We start from the raw sequence: 15,419 nt of genomic DNA, 5'->3' as shown, positions 1-15,419 counted from the left end.
CTAGATTAGAGGAGCAAAGCGTTGTCTCTAATGGGAAGATATCTTCAACAGACTTGTTTCTGATAATATCTTTTAATGCCCTAAGAAGCAAACTTATCTTTAAAGCTCAATTCTTACTTTATTGATTCTGTGTTATTTTTACCTGTATATTTTTGTTTTACCAATTGAACAATATAAAAAAATCACTGGGCATCGCCATCTTTCCACACAACTTTAAAATTAGGACATAACTTTGGAGTTCAGAGAAAGATTTAAAATATATATGCATAGCCTCTCACTACGATATGCCTAACTAAATGCTGTTGAGATCCTAACACATCCTGGTCCACCTGTTGACAACATTTGAATGCTGCCAGTCAGATGACTAAAACAGCCCTGCCATCTGCCAATTTAAGTAGTCAATGAGAGACTATGGGATCCTCCCATTAAAGGTTTTTCTCTGGTAATCAGTGGGTAACATAGTACATTATTATGTTAACACTTGAAGCATATCTTCTACGTGTCATGACCCAATGGTGAAGAACACCTATTTTGTGCCATTCAGCTCAAAACACTCCCAGGGTATTATAAGCCCACACTTCACAAATAAGTAAATAACCTTTATTTATGATTGCATTTTGTCTTGGATTGCAGGCATGGTAAATATCCTGCTCTCTACTTGCCTAATAGGTTTCACTTACTACTTTTGCTCTGTAACTTACTTTAATGTTTTATAAAATCCGAACATGCCAGATTTTGATCAGTATAGAACACCATACATACTATGCAACTGAATCACAATTTGTAGTCTTAGCAATAATAAGGTTGAAAAACATCAGACTTACCTGAAGGCAGCAAAGCTTTAAAGCTAAAACAAGGAAAATGCAGGTGTGTAACATAACACCATTAACATGAGCGATTTGGGACTTTAAAGCAAAATGTTTGTTCAAATGAGCACCGAAAAGCATTAAAAGTAGACAATATAGTTAACTCCATAGCTTCCCTAGCCATATTCTTGTATTGCATGCTGAGTTGGCTAATTATTCACATTTACACCTATCCGGGTTTTGGTAGGATTAAGTGCTTTTAAAATGAATGGACTACAGTTCCAATACTGGCCTAGGCTCCATAATTGCTGAAAATCTGCCAAATTAAAAGCTCAACTGGTGAAGTTCTCCGGAGAGAGAGAGAGAAGGCCAAGCAATTCATTGAGTGGCTTCATATGGAGTGGGCAGCTAGGGAAAGACACTTTGGGACATCCTTCGGATTGTGTAGGTTTATACAGATAAATTCTTAAATCAACACTTCTACAAAAACCCTATTGGATACATTGGATAGCATAATGCTAAAAAGAGACCTGACATATTTTCCTTCTGCTCTTTCATTGAGAGGTTCATTAACTAACTGACCGTTTCATGCGTATAATCTGCTTCTGTAAAAAGAAATGCAACTGGTGAGAGTACAAGATTGACAACATGGCCAAATAATCCCATACAGAATTCAAGAAATGTATTACGTCCTACTGAAGGGGGGAAAGGTAGGGCATCCAGTGAGAGCCTGGAGCCCTGCAAATGGTGCCGTAGGTGCCCTTTTTGGAGGAGCCTGAAGATGGCGGCCCAGACCCCCACACCCCTTGCGGGCTGGGGATTACAGTGTGAAGCTGGGTGCTTGTCGCATGACCGCAGACCTGCCCAGAGTGTGGGCGGATTGATTTTGCTCGCCCATCCCGGCGTTGTGCTGTGCAGCGCAAGGGTGACCGGCGCTGGGACACGTTGCCGGCCAGCCGTGTGGGGCTGGAGCTCCCCTGGAGGCATGGTTGGAGCTGGCTGCGGTGCTGTGGCCTGCTGTGCTTAGGACCTTATATGACCCAGACCCCTCGAGTGACCATCTGGCGTCCCGAGGGGCATTGCTGAGCTATACTGGCGGCTCTGATGTGGCGGTAGCAATGTAGGATGGTAACAGTTCCTATGGGGAAAGAGAGAAGAATAAACAGCCAGGTGGGCTGTAGGGAAGTGTGAAGTGTCTCCAGATGGGTTCGAGTGTGCCGAGAAAGAGTAAGGTACTCCTGTGTGGATCTAGAGGTGCCCTCACACACCCTTTCAAGTGTATAGCATCATCATCGGGCTGGTGCTCCTCGTGGGGGTGGCGCTGCAGTCCCTCACGGGCCCGTTTGACGGGGCTCTTTGATGGAGATCTTTTAGGAGTTTGCCGCACTTCTGCATGGGGGTGTGTGGGTCAAAGTGGTGGTGGTGAGTGAGATATAAAAAGAGCCCAAGGACACTAGCAATTTATTAAGGATGTCCTTGGAGTCTGGTTAAAATATATCACGGGGGATGGAGAAGCAAGGTCAGTTGCCTGTGTGAGAGGGGAAATTAAACAAATACGGTCCCTCTTCTCTCACCCGTGTAGTGAATAGTGTGGATATATCAAAGGGTCGACATGTTTCGCGCTTTAACTAGTCCCTAATGGATCTAAGAGCGCTTCATCAGGACCTAAAGAAAACGTGTGTCAAATGGGAATCGGGAAAAGACGCCCTATAATCCCATGGGTCCTTATTATAGGAAATACTGTAGAGAAATTAGGTAAGGAACACGTCGTTTATGCGTGTCCCTAGATGCGGCCTATAAAGGAGACAAAAAAACACAAAAAAAGGGGGGAAGAAAAGGAACACAATGGGAGGTCATCATCTACGGTCTCAAGTAGTATAGATAGTGAGTCTGTGTATGACATAGGAAATGTGTCTATAAGTGCCCCAATGGGGATGCTATCTGGGCACGTGCACACACGTAGATGGAGCAGTGTAACTAGAATGGGGAAGGGGATCACTGACATGCGCCGCACACTCATCTGTGGTCTGTGTCAATACCTGTGCCTGGGGATGGAAACAACCCATCAAAGAGAAATCCCCACGGGTCAGCGGTGCCGAGTGTGTGCACGGGCCGCCTTGCGGAAAGGTAACCATTTATTAACCGTAGGTGGAGGTGTTATAATAGTGCGCTATGACACTCCTTAACAGCGTGTCGTGGATGGAAACGTGACTACAGCTGTTAACATACATCGTGCATAGTGGTGCACACAAGCATCCTCTTATGAGACTTTATGATAATTAACAACCCCACTACTGAGTCGAGACTCCATCTCCTTTGTCAGTAGAGGCCCGCCCGCATGTATCCCGGTAACACTCTGGTTTTCGAGTTAGAAGACCACCATACGTCCTTGTACACATGTACTTGACATTTATCCTTAGCTCACTCATGGTTAGTGTAGTCCACACTACCAGCCGTACCGAGGCTCCCTCCTACACGGGCACATCTGTCCCCGACATTTCCTACCACCTCACTATGGCAATATTTTGTCCGACAACACGTGTCACCATCATTCATGTGACCTTTTATGAGGGCGTTTCTAACTTCCCTAACTCCCTTCTGCTTTTATGGAGAGTTAGCGGTGATACTGTCTCACCCCCCCTCTATTTTTCCTTGGTTTGTGGAGCCCTACACTCAGTACCAGGGTATTTTATTGCCCATTCCTTTTTCATTCATTTTTATTTGTCACGGCATGTCGATATTACTCACACTGACATCCCAGTAGCATTAGGAGTCCCGCTTTTGGGTCCCGTTCCATGATGGCCGCCATCCAACCCTTGACGACGATCCCGTCATGACGCACAAACAACGTGTGACGCCCACCCGCCCATCTGCACCTATCCCTATGGCCCGAGGTCTGTATTTAACGGACACTGCCGTTCTAGTTGCCGTCCAGCAGCCGTGGCTACCGGGTAGGTGTTCCGGAGCACAGAGGAAGAGCGCCAAGTAAGTGCCCCCCACCCTGCTTGATATTTTTACCTATTGCTTCCTATCCGGTAACTTTTCCTACCCGTTTTAAACCCTATCTAAGCTGACCGGCTTTGGCTTCACTGCCTTACCATTTTTTTCCTCAGCCGCCTCCACTGTTGCACGGCTTCGCTGACGAGGTCCAACCTTGAGCGAGGGAGGGTAGGAACTGTGGAGTTTGTTTAGATTATGATGCTTGTGTGCACCACTATGCACGATGTATGTTAACAGCTGTAATCACGTTTCCATCCACGACCCGCTGTTAAGGAGTGTCATAGCGCACAATTATAACACCTCCACCTACGGTTAATAAATGGTTACCTTTCCGCAAGGCGGCCTGTGCACACACTCGGCACCGCTGACCCGTGGGGATTTCTCTTTGATGGGTTGTTTCCATCCCCAGGCACAGGTATTGACACAGACCACGGATGAGTGTGCGGCGCATGTCAGTGATCCCCTTCCCCATTCTAGTTACACTGCTCCATCTACGTGTGTGCATGTGCCTAGATAGCATCCCCATTGGGGCACTTATAGACACATTTCCTATGTCATACACAGACTCACTATCTATACTACTTGAGACCGTAGATGATGACCTCTCATTGTGTTCCTTTTCTTCCCCCCGTTTTTTTGTCTCCTTTATAGGCCGCATCTAGGGACACGCATAAACGACGTGTTCCTTACCTAATTTCTCTACAGTATTTCCTATAATAAGGACCCATGGGATTATAGGGCGTCTTTTCCCGATTTCCATTTGACACACTTTTTCTTTAGGTCCTGATGAAGTGCTCTTAGATCCATTAGGGACTAGTTAAAGCGCGAAACATGTCGACCCTTTGATATATCCACACTATTCACTACACGGGTGAGAGAAGAGGGACCGTTTTTGTTTAATTTCCCCTCTCACACAGGCAACTGACCTTGCTTCTCCATCCCCCGTGATGTATTTTAACCAGACTCCAAGGACATCCTTAATAAATTGCTAGTGTCCTTGGGCTCTTTTTATATCTCACTCACCACCACCACTTTGACCCACACACCCCCATGCACAAGTGCAGCAAACTCCTAAAAGATCTCCATCAAAGAGCCCCGTCAAACGGGCCCGTGAGGGACTGCAGCGCCACCCCCATGAGGAGCACCAGCCCGATGATGATGCTATACGCCTGAAAGGGTGTGTGAGGGCACCTCTAGATCCACACAGGAGTACCTTACTCTTTCTCAGCACACTCAAACCCATCTGGAGACACTTCACACTTCCCTACAGCCCACCTGGCTGTTTATTCTTCTCTCTTTCCCCATAGGAACTGTTACCATCCTACATTGCTACCGCATTTAACTTGGGAGCTCTGGTACAGGACCTTTTTCTAAATAGCTCCTCGTCCCCCCCTCTTATGTTTAACTAGGCTCTGATGTGGCACCTGTAACGGTGCGGCAAGACAGGCGGCACCGATAACCTTCTACAAAGAGTGATCTGCCACTACTACAGCACCATCACAGTGGTTTACGGTGAGGCGCGTTCTCAGACACAGTTTGGGTCGCCAGGCTGACTGCTAATGCTCCTGCGGCATTTCGGCTCAGTATGTAGTGTTTCTGTTTATTCTACTGATTTTAAGTGTCGCGTTGCTCAGTTAGGCCCAGTAAGAAACGCTGCCATTTTAACAAGCAAACTTTTCTTAAATTGCCTTCTCTTTCACACAATGACTGTTGACATACATTTGCTTGCGTGACAGTGCAGGGTTAGTATCTCCGAAACCACTTAGTGTGCTTGCGAAGTAGTTTTGTACGCAATCATGACACCTTGAACATTTCATAAAAGGCCCCTTCACACATTGTGCAAATGTTATTTATTATTTCGTTCATCAGGAGGCATTACTATCAAGGAGACAAACAATGTCAGATCAGCCGAGGCATCCACACGGAAGCATGGATGCCATTGTTATAAATCCACACGCACTTCCGTGCTTAGGAGAGAGAGGAACACTCTGCTGTCACTTGTGAGGTCATCGCTGTGTTGGCTTTTCAGCTTAGCCTTTCAGTTGATCCTTCTGCAAGGAGGGATGTCCAACCTGTGACCAAGACTGGGACCTGCATACCTTGCCTTCAGGTAATGTGGAGTTAGATCATCCTAAAGGGGATTCTTGGCAGAGCGCACACACCCTAGATAACTTGGTTAGGGAATGCATAGTAGGAATACACTATACTCAGTACTTATATGCCAGCGAATGTGTATATATATATATATATATATATACACACTGTTTTAGCACGATGGTGGAATTGTTCATTCTCTTCACCGTCCTCATACTTCTAATTACTTGTATCTGCTTCTGTCTATTAATCATTGCAGCGCATATATTATATACAAGAATCACGGTGGTTCAATAAATATCGAAAATGCACCTTTTTGTCCTTCTTGTATATCTCTCTGAGAACTCGTGAGTGAACGAGCGAAAAGGTGTTAGATCTGTTACCATGATTCCTTGGAGGGATCAAGGTTATCCTGTTCTGAGGTTGTCCAAACCATTTGTTACCCGTCTAGGTTAGGGGGACGTATGGTGGCACTGTGATCTAGCTAGCCTCTAGGACAACATATCTTGAGAAGGTGCATAGAATCAGTCTGTCACCAAACCAAACGTTTATGTTGCCCAACAAATGCGCAGTTCCTGCTGGAAAAGTGGAAACTGTATCACAAAAGTGCTACCCCGTATGGGTCCGTGGGGTCATTTCAGACATGCCCTGCACATCTTACTTAAGCCGCACTGGAGCTTGAACCTAAACGGTTGGGGACAGATGCCTGTGGGAGATGTTACCCGTATTGTACCTTGGCATCTTGCTGTGTGAATAGGGGAGCTCCCCTTGCTGTGGGAACATGACTGTTGATATTGTCTTCTGATTGACACAACAAACTAGCCTGGCACAATTGTGTGGACCATCCCTCAGCACAGCAGCGCCCTTCCCACATTCTGCTACCATTACGTGGTACTCCATGTATTCTCATCTCACGGTGGGTCACAATAAGGATACCAAACCAACGCCATTGTTAAACCTCAAACATTCCCATCCTAACCAATCTAACAGCACTTCCATGCTGGCTGCGGAGGACTGGATCTCTCCCACAAAGGACAACCACACCCCCTCCCCAGTTGATTAACTGGACATTATTCTCCTGGAGATCCGAGACTCCAGGGTGGCTATTGAACAACGACTGGGCGCAATCACTACAGATTTAGGCCCCCTTAAAGATGATGGTGGATCGAGTCAAAACCAACAAAAGAGCATTATCTTCTCTGGCTGCTCAACAGGTAGAAAGAACTTTCCGCCCTCATCAATACGCTCCACACGCCGGTCACAGCATTACATGAATGAACAGAGGATGCTGAAAGGGGAACACGCCTTAATGTATGCATTCTTGGCAGGCCTGAAAATACAGAAGGTTCCAACGCCACACAATATTTAGAAATCTGTCTGAAAGCAAAGTGGCGCCACAGGGTTTGAAGGCATGGTCCGCAGTCGAAAGAGCGCACAAAGTTCCTACATGAAGTCTGCCTCCAGGTGCACCGCCGCATCTTATCGTGGCCCGTATACTACATTTCAGAGACCATGTGCCCATCCTCCAAAGTGCTACAGAGAATGCGCCCCTAACTATAGTCAACACCCCAGTTCCACTATCTCCAGATTACACACTGCCGGTTCAACATCGGCACTCCTCCTTCCAAGCTGCTAAAACCCAATTGAGAGTGGTTGGGCTAACTTGTGCGCTCCTATGCCCAACTCAGTTAAAGTTAATCCACAATTAGCGTGCCCTCTTCTTTGATACACCGAAAGCTGCCTCTGGATTGGTTGGAGCAACAGTTACCGAACACTTTGAGACCAACATCCTCTAGACTACCACCACGATCCTTCCGGCCCTGCCGTCACTAGGCTGTTAAGCGTCTGGGGATGTGCTGTCCCTGGAACAAGCCCTGGAGGGCAAAAGGACTGCGCTCGCCTCCGCGACATCTATCGGGAAGCAACAGCCCCATTTTCAGTCCAGCTCTTGGGCAGACAGTGCCACTGATTCGTACTTCAGTACTAGTGTGGCTTTGTTCCCCTCAGTAACACCACAAACTGCCGGTGACATCTTTTAACTTCTGCCAGTGACTTCGGTTGAGTGTAATACTAACCGAACACTCCACTGCGGTGATTGCCGTGTTGTTCCCCTTGCCAAGATGTCACATCTTACTGATGCTCCCCACAGTGTGTTACTGTGGACCCTGCCCCCATTGACATGGGAGAGTGGTGGTGGGGTTCTGGTCTACTGGTCTTGGGGTCATTTATACTCCCCTTCTTGAGAGGAACACCTTACTCAACTGTTCCAGTTACCTGATGCCTTCCCAGGACGCCCGCCTTGGCACTACTCCAGTACAACATTTGTGTCTTCTGGTTGCTGGGGCCGCTCCCAGACGGGGTCACAATGGTTATTTTCACTCTGCCCTACAGTAATTTCTGCATATATACTCTTACTGATTTTATTGTGCCTTATAACATGCACATAGCCTTAACCTGTTCAAATGGTTTTACAGTTTTGGTTGAATGATCATTCTTTGCTGGACCTAGTATTGGGGTGTTATTCAAATGTTGTCGTCATCGGCATTTGCCTGTCTCGTACTGGATACTTTATACAATGTGTGGATCATGTATCTATAACGAATGTTATCTTGCCATATCCAGTATATGTTTTGAAAGACAATGGTTGCTATGTGGCCAAAATGGTCTAAACTGAGACACACTGGTTGTGTCCGAAATAAGAACACTAGGTCTGAGTTGAGGCAAAGCAGTTGATGCCAAAGAGAGCAATGACGTGTAGCCAGGGACACATTCAATTCAAAATAACATGTTATTTATTTTTTCAATATGTAAAAAGATATAGTTCAGGTGCTCACATTAAAAAAGAGACCACAAGCGTGATGTGATAAGTGAGAGTGACTAAAATATATACATCGCATTGACAACAACGAGAGAACTCCTTATGAACAAATTATACAAAATGTATGGAGTTCTTGTTGTAGGGAGTCAACGGCGTTTCTATCTCAGTGACTTGAGATCATCTTCAGGACATAGCAAATGTGAGCAAGCTGAATCTATAGGAAACATTACAAGGTATGTTAATGTATAGTCCCTGGACTTTCTCTCCTATTTAATTATTAAGCTAAAACCTGTGTGGTAGTGCTCCCAGTGAGAGATAATGCTAAACAATTGGTTAGGTAGTGCCATTCGTAGTTTGGAAAACAATTACTATGTCAGACATAAATATTAATTACAGTGAGGGAAGGGCAAGAAATGTTGCCCAAAATCGTTTATAGGCTCAACGTGATATAAGCGCATAGTTAAAGATAAAACATGAGGTGAAAAAAAGGAAAAGCATGCCCCAGCGCGAGTTGAAAGACAGGTAGAGTAGGTGCTAATTACGGGGAGCATGAGACTTACTCTGAGATTGGGAGAAGCCGGTGAGAATGAAGAAGAATACTATAGTCGGGGCGCAATTAAGGCGTTTAGGCGATGACTGGTGGGCGAATGATAAATGAAGCCGACGGTTGCTCGAACCCAGGTGACTGCAGGAAAAAGGATCATAAGGGCTAAATAGAACCCGTGAGTGAGATTGATCAATTAAGGAAGAAAGGACTTACAAGGTATTAATCCGAGCAAGTGGTGATAACCTGAGCCTATTGTTACGGCTGGGTAAGGAGCGAGTACTTTGGTTCCAGATGATCAAATGACAAGATCTGTAAGAGAAATTACGGTGATGATTAGGGCATAATAAGTGTTAGCTGTTGATTGGCCCATGCCAGGGAAGGCGGGTGGGGGACTTGCATGATCTGCTAATTAGGAATTCAGTCGGAGGTGTAAGACTGCGATGTCGAGCAACGGAGGATAGTTAATTCCCTTCCGTGGTAGTGAACCTCTGTTAAAAAATGAATCCATTTTAGAGAAAGTAAGGCTTACACCGATAGAGGCAAAAGCCGGTGAGCTAGACACTCACTTTAAGCTTCAGACCGCGGGAGGCAGTCTGAGTGCGAGGAACGGGCTGCGTCTCCGGGTCCTGAAAGGACACGCTAATTGCAGAGAGCAAGGCCAGTGAGCCAGGTGCTCTTTAAATGAGTAGCGGTGCGCGCGTGCAGCAGCTCGATTAGCACAGGGGTGTGGCTAATTAACCCGTGTGGGCCATGCCTCATGTTGCGATTTCTAAGGGAAAGGGACAGAGTGTTAACCCTTGATGTACTAACCTGGGAGGGTTGTTTAAAGGTAGACGTGAAAGCTTACGCGTGATGAAGGGGTCAATTTGGTTAATTGGGGTTAGTAGCAGTGAATAAAGCAGAAATTAAGTAAAGTGAATAAAGCGAATAAAGCTGAAATGAAGTAAAGGCAAGATACAAGGAAGAACTGTAAGGCAAACAATAAAGACATCATGAAGAAAATAAAATTAATTATAAATGATAATAAAGAATACTGGAATTTGTTCAGCAGTAGTCCAAACGCACAGAATTTAGAACAAATAAGCAAATAGTTGCAGGGAAAAACAAGACTTGCAGAATTGGCTCAGACGTGTATACATAGCAGAATCTAAACCACGAGGTGTGAGTGTCACAGCAAGTAGTTTACATGAAGGCGTTCCATTCATCCATCTAGTTCAGTCCATGTTCAATGGTGCGACAATTAAAAAATCCATTTGCACTCCAGTCTGTTTAGAAGCTTTTGTTGACTGCCACCTCTGCAGTTGGGGCGTAGGTTTTCGATCACTTGCCATGTAAAATCCTGGTTTTTAGCTTCTGGATGGGTTGATCTATATTTAGCAGTTTGCATGGACATTGCATGCAATAAATGACAGTTGGAAAATAACTTCAATGGGTGCTTTATATCTCCATAGTCAAACACTTTGGTATTCACAGTGGATTCACATGCTAAGCAATTATTACATTTGTAGTGACCTTGTAGAGGAGGTAGGTTGAGATAGGATTGGAGGGAGTAATCTCTGTGTGCAGTTTTATGAGCTCTAACCTGGTGATCTTTAATATTCCACCCACGTTTGAAAGAGAACAGGGGGGGTTCCTGTAGTCCGGTCCTGGGGAGCAAGGACTGACCAATATTTTTTTGTTATCATTTTGGTCACTTTATTGCTAACTGGGCAATATGTGGTGGCACATGATTTTTTTATGGAGATCTTTTTTGAGTAGTTTGTAGCAGGTATTCACAGTGTGCGTACCATGCTCTTTTAATTGAGCGTTTGAATAAGCGTATGGGATAGCCTCTGTCAGTCAGTTTTTTACTAAGTATCTCCGCTTCTCTGAAAAAATCCCCTTTGACTTTGCAATTCCTGTGGATTCTGAGGAATTTTCCGTATGGTAACCCGTCTCTCAGTGCTCTGGGGTGTGAACTATTGTACTGGAGCAGAGTATTCTGCTCAGTGGATTTTCTGAACAACGTGATATATAGTTCTCCATCCAAGCTTTTTACAGTTACATCTAGGTAGACCATTTGTGAATTATTCAGGCTATATGTAAATTTAAGGTCAGGTTGGCTGTTGAGCCGAGAACAAAAATCATGCAATTCTGTACTGTCACCCATCCAGATCATGAACACATCATCTATATATCTGCGCCAATACTCGGAGATTTTGAAGGTATGAATTGATTATGTTGAGAATGATTGTGGTCTCAATATTATCGACGAACATCATTGCAAAATTAGGGGCAAAAACAGCCCCCATGGATGTCCCTTTACATTGTCTGTGGTCTTTGTCGTGGAAAAGAAAATAGTTTTTACTTAATGATATTTCAAGAAGTGAGACAATGAAGTCGGTAGGGACGTGGTGTGGAGATTGTCATTGGTTGAGGTGACTTCTGATATCAATACCCTTGTCCTGAGGTATATTAGTGTACAGTGACTCAATGTTGAGAGTGACGAGGAGCTCAGTTTGGGGGTCAAAGGATTGTGATTCAGTAAGATTTATCAAGTGTGTGGTGTCCTTCACATATGTTGTGGTGCATTGTGCCAAGTCCCTGATGAAAAAGTCAATATATCTGCCCTGGGGTTCTAGAATAGAACCGCATCCAGACAGGATGGGGCTAGCTGGTGGTTGTTCCAAGTTTTTGTGTATTTTTGGAAGCGTATACAGGACAGGGGGGCATGGGGTCTTATTGTTGAGAGAGAGAGAAATTCACTCCTGCCAATAAAACCTGCTTCCTATTTTGTATAATTTTTTCATAAGGAGAGCTCTCTCGGTTGTTGTCAATGCAATGTATATATTTTAAAGTCACTCACTTATCGCATCACGCTTGTTGTCACTTTTTTCATGCGAGCACCTGAACTATATCTTTTTGCATATTGAAAAAATAAATACATTTTATTTTTAATTGAATATGTCCTTGGCTAAACGTCATTCATTGCTCTCTTTGGCATTAACTGCTTGGCCTCAACTCAGACCTAGTGTTCTCATTTGTGACACAACCAGTGTGTCTAAGCTTGGATCATTTTAGCCACATAGCAACCATTTTCTTCCAAAACATTAATTCACCCCAAGTTCCAATATTGGGGTACCCTTGTTTACCTTACCTAATGTCCAGTATAGCTATAATGTGCTAACATGGAACGTCGCGGGCATGGTGTCCATTCGTAAGCTGTATCGAATCCTAGTTCAGTTCAATCGACACAGGGAGTATAGTTTACTTACAAGAAATGCACCTTTTGTCCACTGAGGCTGTAACACCACACAGGAAGTGGAGAAGGCAACTATTTGCACTGGGGGTGGTATTATGGCTATGTGCAGGTGCACCCTTTGAAACTTCAGACACCAAAATTGACAAAAATGGCGCTATGTCTTAGTTAGGGACACACTGGATGGGAGGCAGTTGGTGCTTGGCACCATCCACACCCCGAATACTGAGCAAGACATATTCTTTGTGCACCTATCCACTGTATTGACTGACTGGATACAATGTCCTTGGGTGGTAGGGGAGAGACTTAAATGCAGTTCTAGCTATAGAATCCGACTGTTCCCACCTAACCTAAGGGCCCTTCATACCTACTCCATTGACCAACAAGCCACACCCATCCCCGACCTCACAGAATTCCTTCCTTGACAGATTCCATTTACCCAGGGTGTCTGCTTCTGACAGAGAGGCGTTAGGTGCTCCATTCACGCCGTGCGAATTGTGGTATGCCATCGATGAGCTCGCCTGTAATAAGAAGCCTAGCTCAATGGATTCCCTATTGAATTTTCTGCCACATTTGCCACTCAATTGGTACCACAACTAGATCTTCTTTATAAGGCATAGTTTGAGGCAGGCTCTTTACCACCCACCACAAGTCAGGCTTTGGACACCTCTCTGCTAAAGATGGTTCGAGGCCCAGAAGACAAATCCTCTCATATACCTTTTATCTTTGATAAACTCTGAATATACAATATTGAGCAAAGTGTTGGTGAGGTGCCTGTTCCCTCTGCTTCCACTGTTGATACATGCAGACCAATGTGGGTTTACCCCGCGATGCAAAACATCTTTAAATATACATCGCTTGTACCAAGTCATGGATGCAGCACGTTCGTTGTGGCCAGCAGCTGTCTGTCTCTCCCTTGTCCTACAACCAGCATTCAACATGCTTGGATGAGACTATATGTTCACTGCCTAAGCGAAGTTCACCATCCATCCTGCTTATGTGAGCTGGGTTAGACTGTTATACTTTGCTCCCACCTGCACGGGCTAAGATGGGGGTCAGACATCTCATCACATTACCCAGTGTCCCGTTGGACCAAACAAGGATACCTTCTTTTGCCACTATTATTCATATGGGCAGTAGAGCCACTAGCACAGTACTTTAGGCAGGGCACCCTGAACTAGTGGAACCCCCATGGACTCCCCATGCACACCATATCTCTGTACGCTGATGACATTATTTTATACTTTCACTCCAGTCGTTTTGCAAACTGTTGGGCCTCCAGGTCAATTATTGCAAGTCTTATGTTTTCTCCTTTTACAGATAACACTAGGAATAATCTTTCTTTCGGACCTGACAGCATACAGGTGGCCCCTCAGACGATCCATTACTTAGGTATACAGATATACCGTGACGCTAAAGACTTATTGGATGATAACCTCATGAAAACCATCACTTCACTAAAATCTCAAATTGAGTTTTGGGTCACTCTGCCCCTGTCGGTTGTGGGATGGCTTACTCTGACCAAGGTGTTCCTGTTGCCCCGTTTCTTGTACCTCTTAGTTAATCTCCCTGTGGTTGTTCCCGTATTGTTCTTTAAACTACTTAACTTCTTAATAATCCACCTAATGTGGGTTCCCGGGATTTAAAAAGTTGCCCTATCCAAAATGCAGTTGATGCCAGAAGATGGTGGAATGGGCGCTTCGAACTTTAGGGCTATTTGCTTGGTGGGGCTACTGCAGTGGTTATCCTATTGAGTGGCAGGCCAGCACCTGGATGAAGTTGGATACACGCTGCACATGCTTAGACCAGGCAAGCTGCACAGTTTTTTTTTACTGGGGTAAAACCAACCACTCAAATGCCCATTTAAAACCGTATAGCACTTGCATATTGAAAGTATGCCCTACGCTACACAGACTTACCCCCAAACTATGCCCGAGTATCCCCCTCAGAGGTCTGCCTATCTCCCTGGTATGCTAAAAGCAGACCGGTTATCACCATGGGAGTGGGCCAGTATCAACGGTGAGCGACCTTTATGGACAAAACAACAATGATTACTCAACAATTTGCACAGACCCTTGACGCAGGAGTCACTTTTCTTGATGCATGCCAGCATAATTAGTCATGTCCATGAGCATTGGGCTCCCCTTGCTTCCGAACCTCCCACCCATGAATTTGTTCAAGCAGTACATATTATGGGTCACAGTAGACATTTAATCAAACGGCTATAACGAGCTTTACGTACGCATCTAACTGCCCGCTGTAGACTCTCCAGACCAAATGGGAAGAAGAGTTGTCCCGTGTTCTGAATGACAAAAAATGGCCCTTTATCATTGTATACCCAAGTTGGATCTCCTGCAATTCACACTTTGTATTTATACAATTTCTCAATCCTACATAAAGCCTACGTTACACAGCGAAAACTTCACTCTATGTTCCATGCCCCCCATTCCAGTTTCCCCCCTTGCCATGCAGAAGATGTGGATCTATTGCACATGTTATGGGCTTGTCCTTCATTGACGTCTTACTGGACAGCCATACAGAATGCTTTAACTGAACTGACTGGTGTCATCCACTGGGAAACCATTGAACACTGTCTGATGGCGATATACTCCAGACCTAAAGTTTTAAGGTTATGGCATGATTTGCTGACCTGGCGCTCTTGTTAGGAAAACTTCAATTGAGGAGAAGTTGGAAGTCTCCCACGGCGCCCCCTATACTTCAATGGAGGGAAGACGTAATACGCTAGGGCACAGCTGAGAGTTTTGTCTTGTGTTGGGAGGAATACCACAGTCTGCGTAAACGACTCTAAGCTATGATATGGAATGATATACTTGGATCTTTAAATCCCAATAAGAGAGCACGAAGTAGACTCCTCTCTATGCCGCTGTATGCACCACTTCCTTTGGTTCGTGTGCA

The 15,419-nt window shown here is 45.0% G+C and overlaps 1 protein-coding gene across 1 annotated transcript in view; it reads left to right on the top strand.

The window, feature by feature from the left end:
* HSDL2 (hydroxysteroid dehydrogenase like 2) overlaps positions 1-15,419 on the top strand; it is a 208,255-nt gene that overhangs the window by 37,450 nt on the left and 155,386 nt on the right. The gene's annotated exons all lie outside the window — the stretch shown is intronic.

This window comes from Triturus cristatus, chromosome 2_2 (genome assembly GCF_964204655.1).
Source record: "Triturus cristatus chromosome 2_2, aTriCri1.1, whole genome shotgun sequence".
NCBI lineage: Eukaryota > Metazoa > Chordata > Amphibia > Caudata > Salamandridae > Triturus > Triturus cristatus.
The sequence above is the reverse complement of the archived record's forward strand: the minus strand, read 5'-3'. Positions and strand labels throughout refer to the sequence as shown.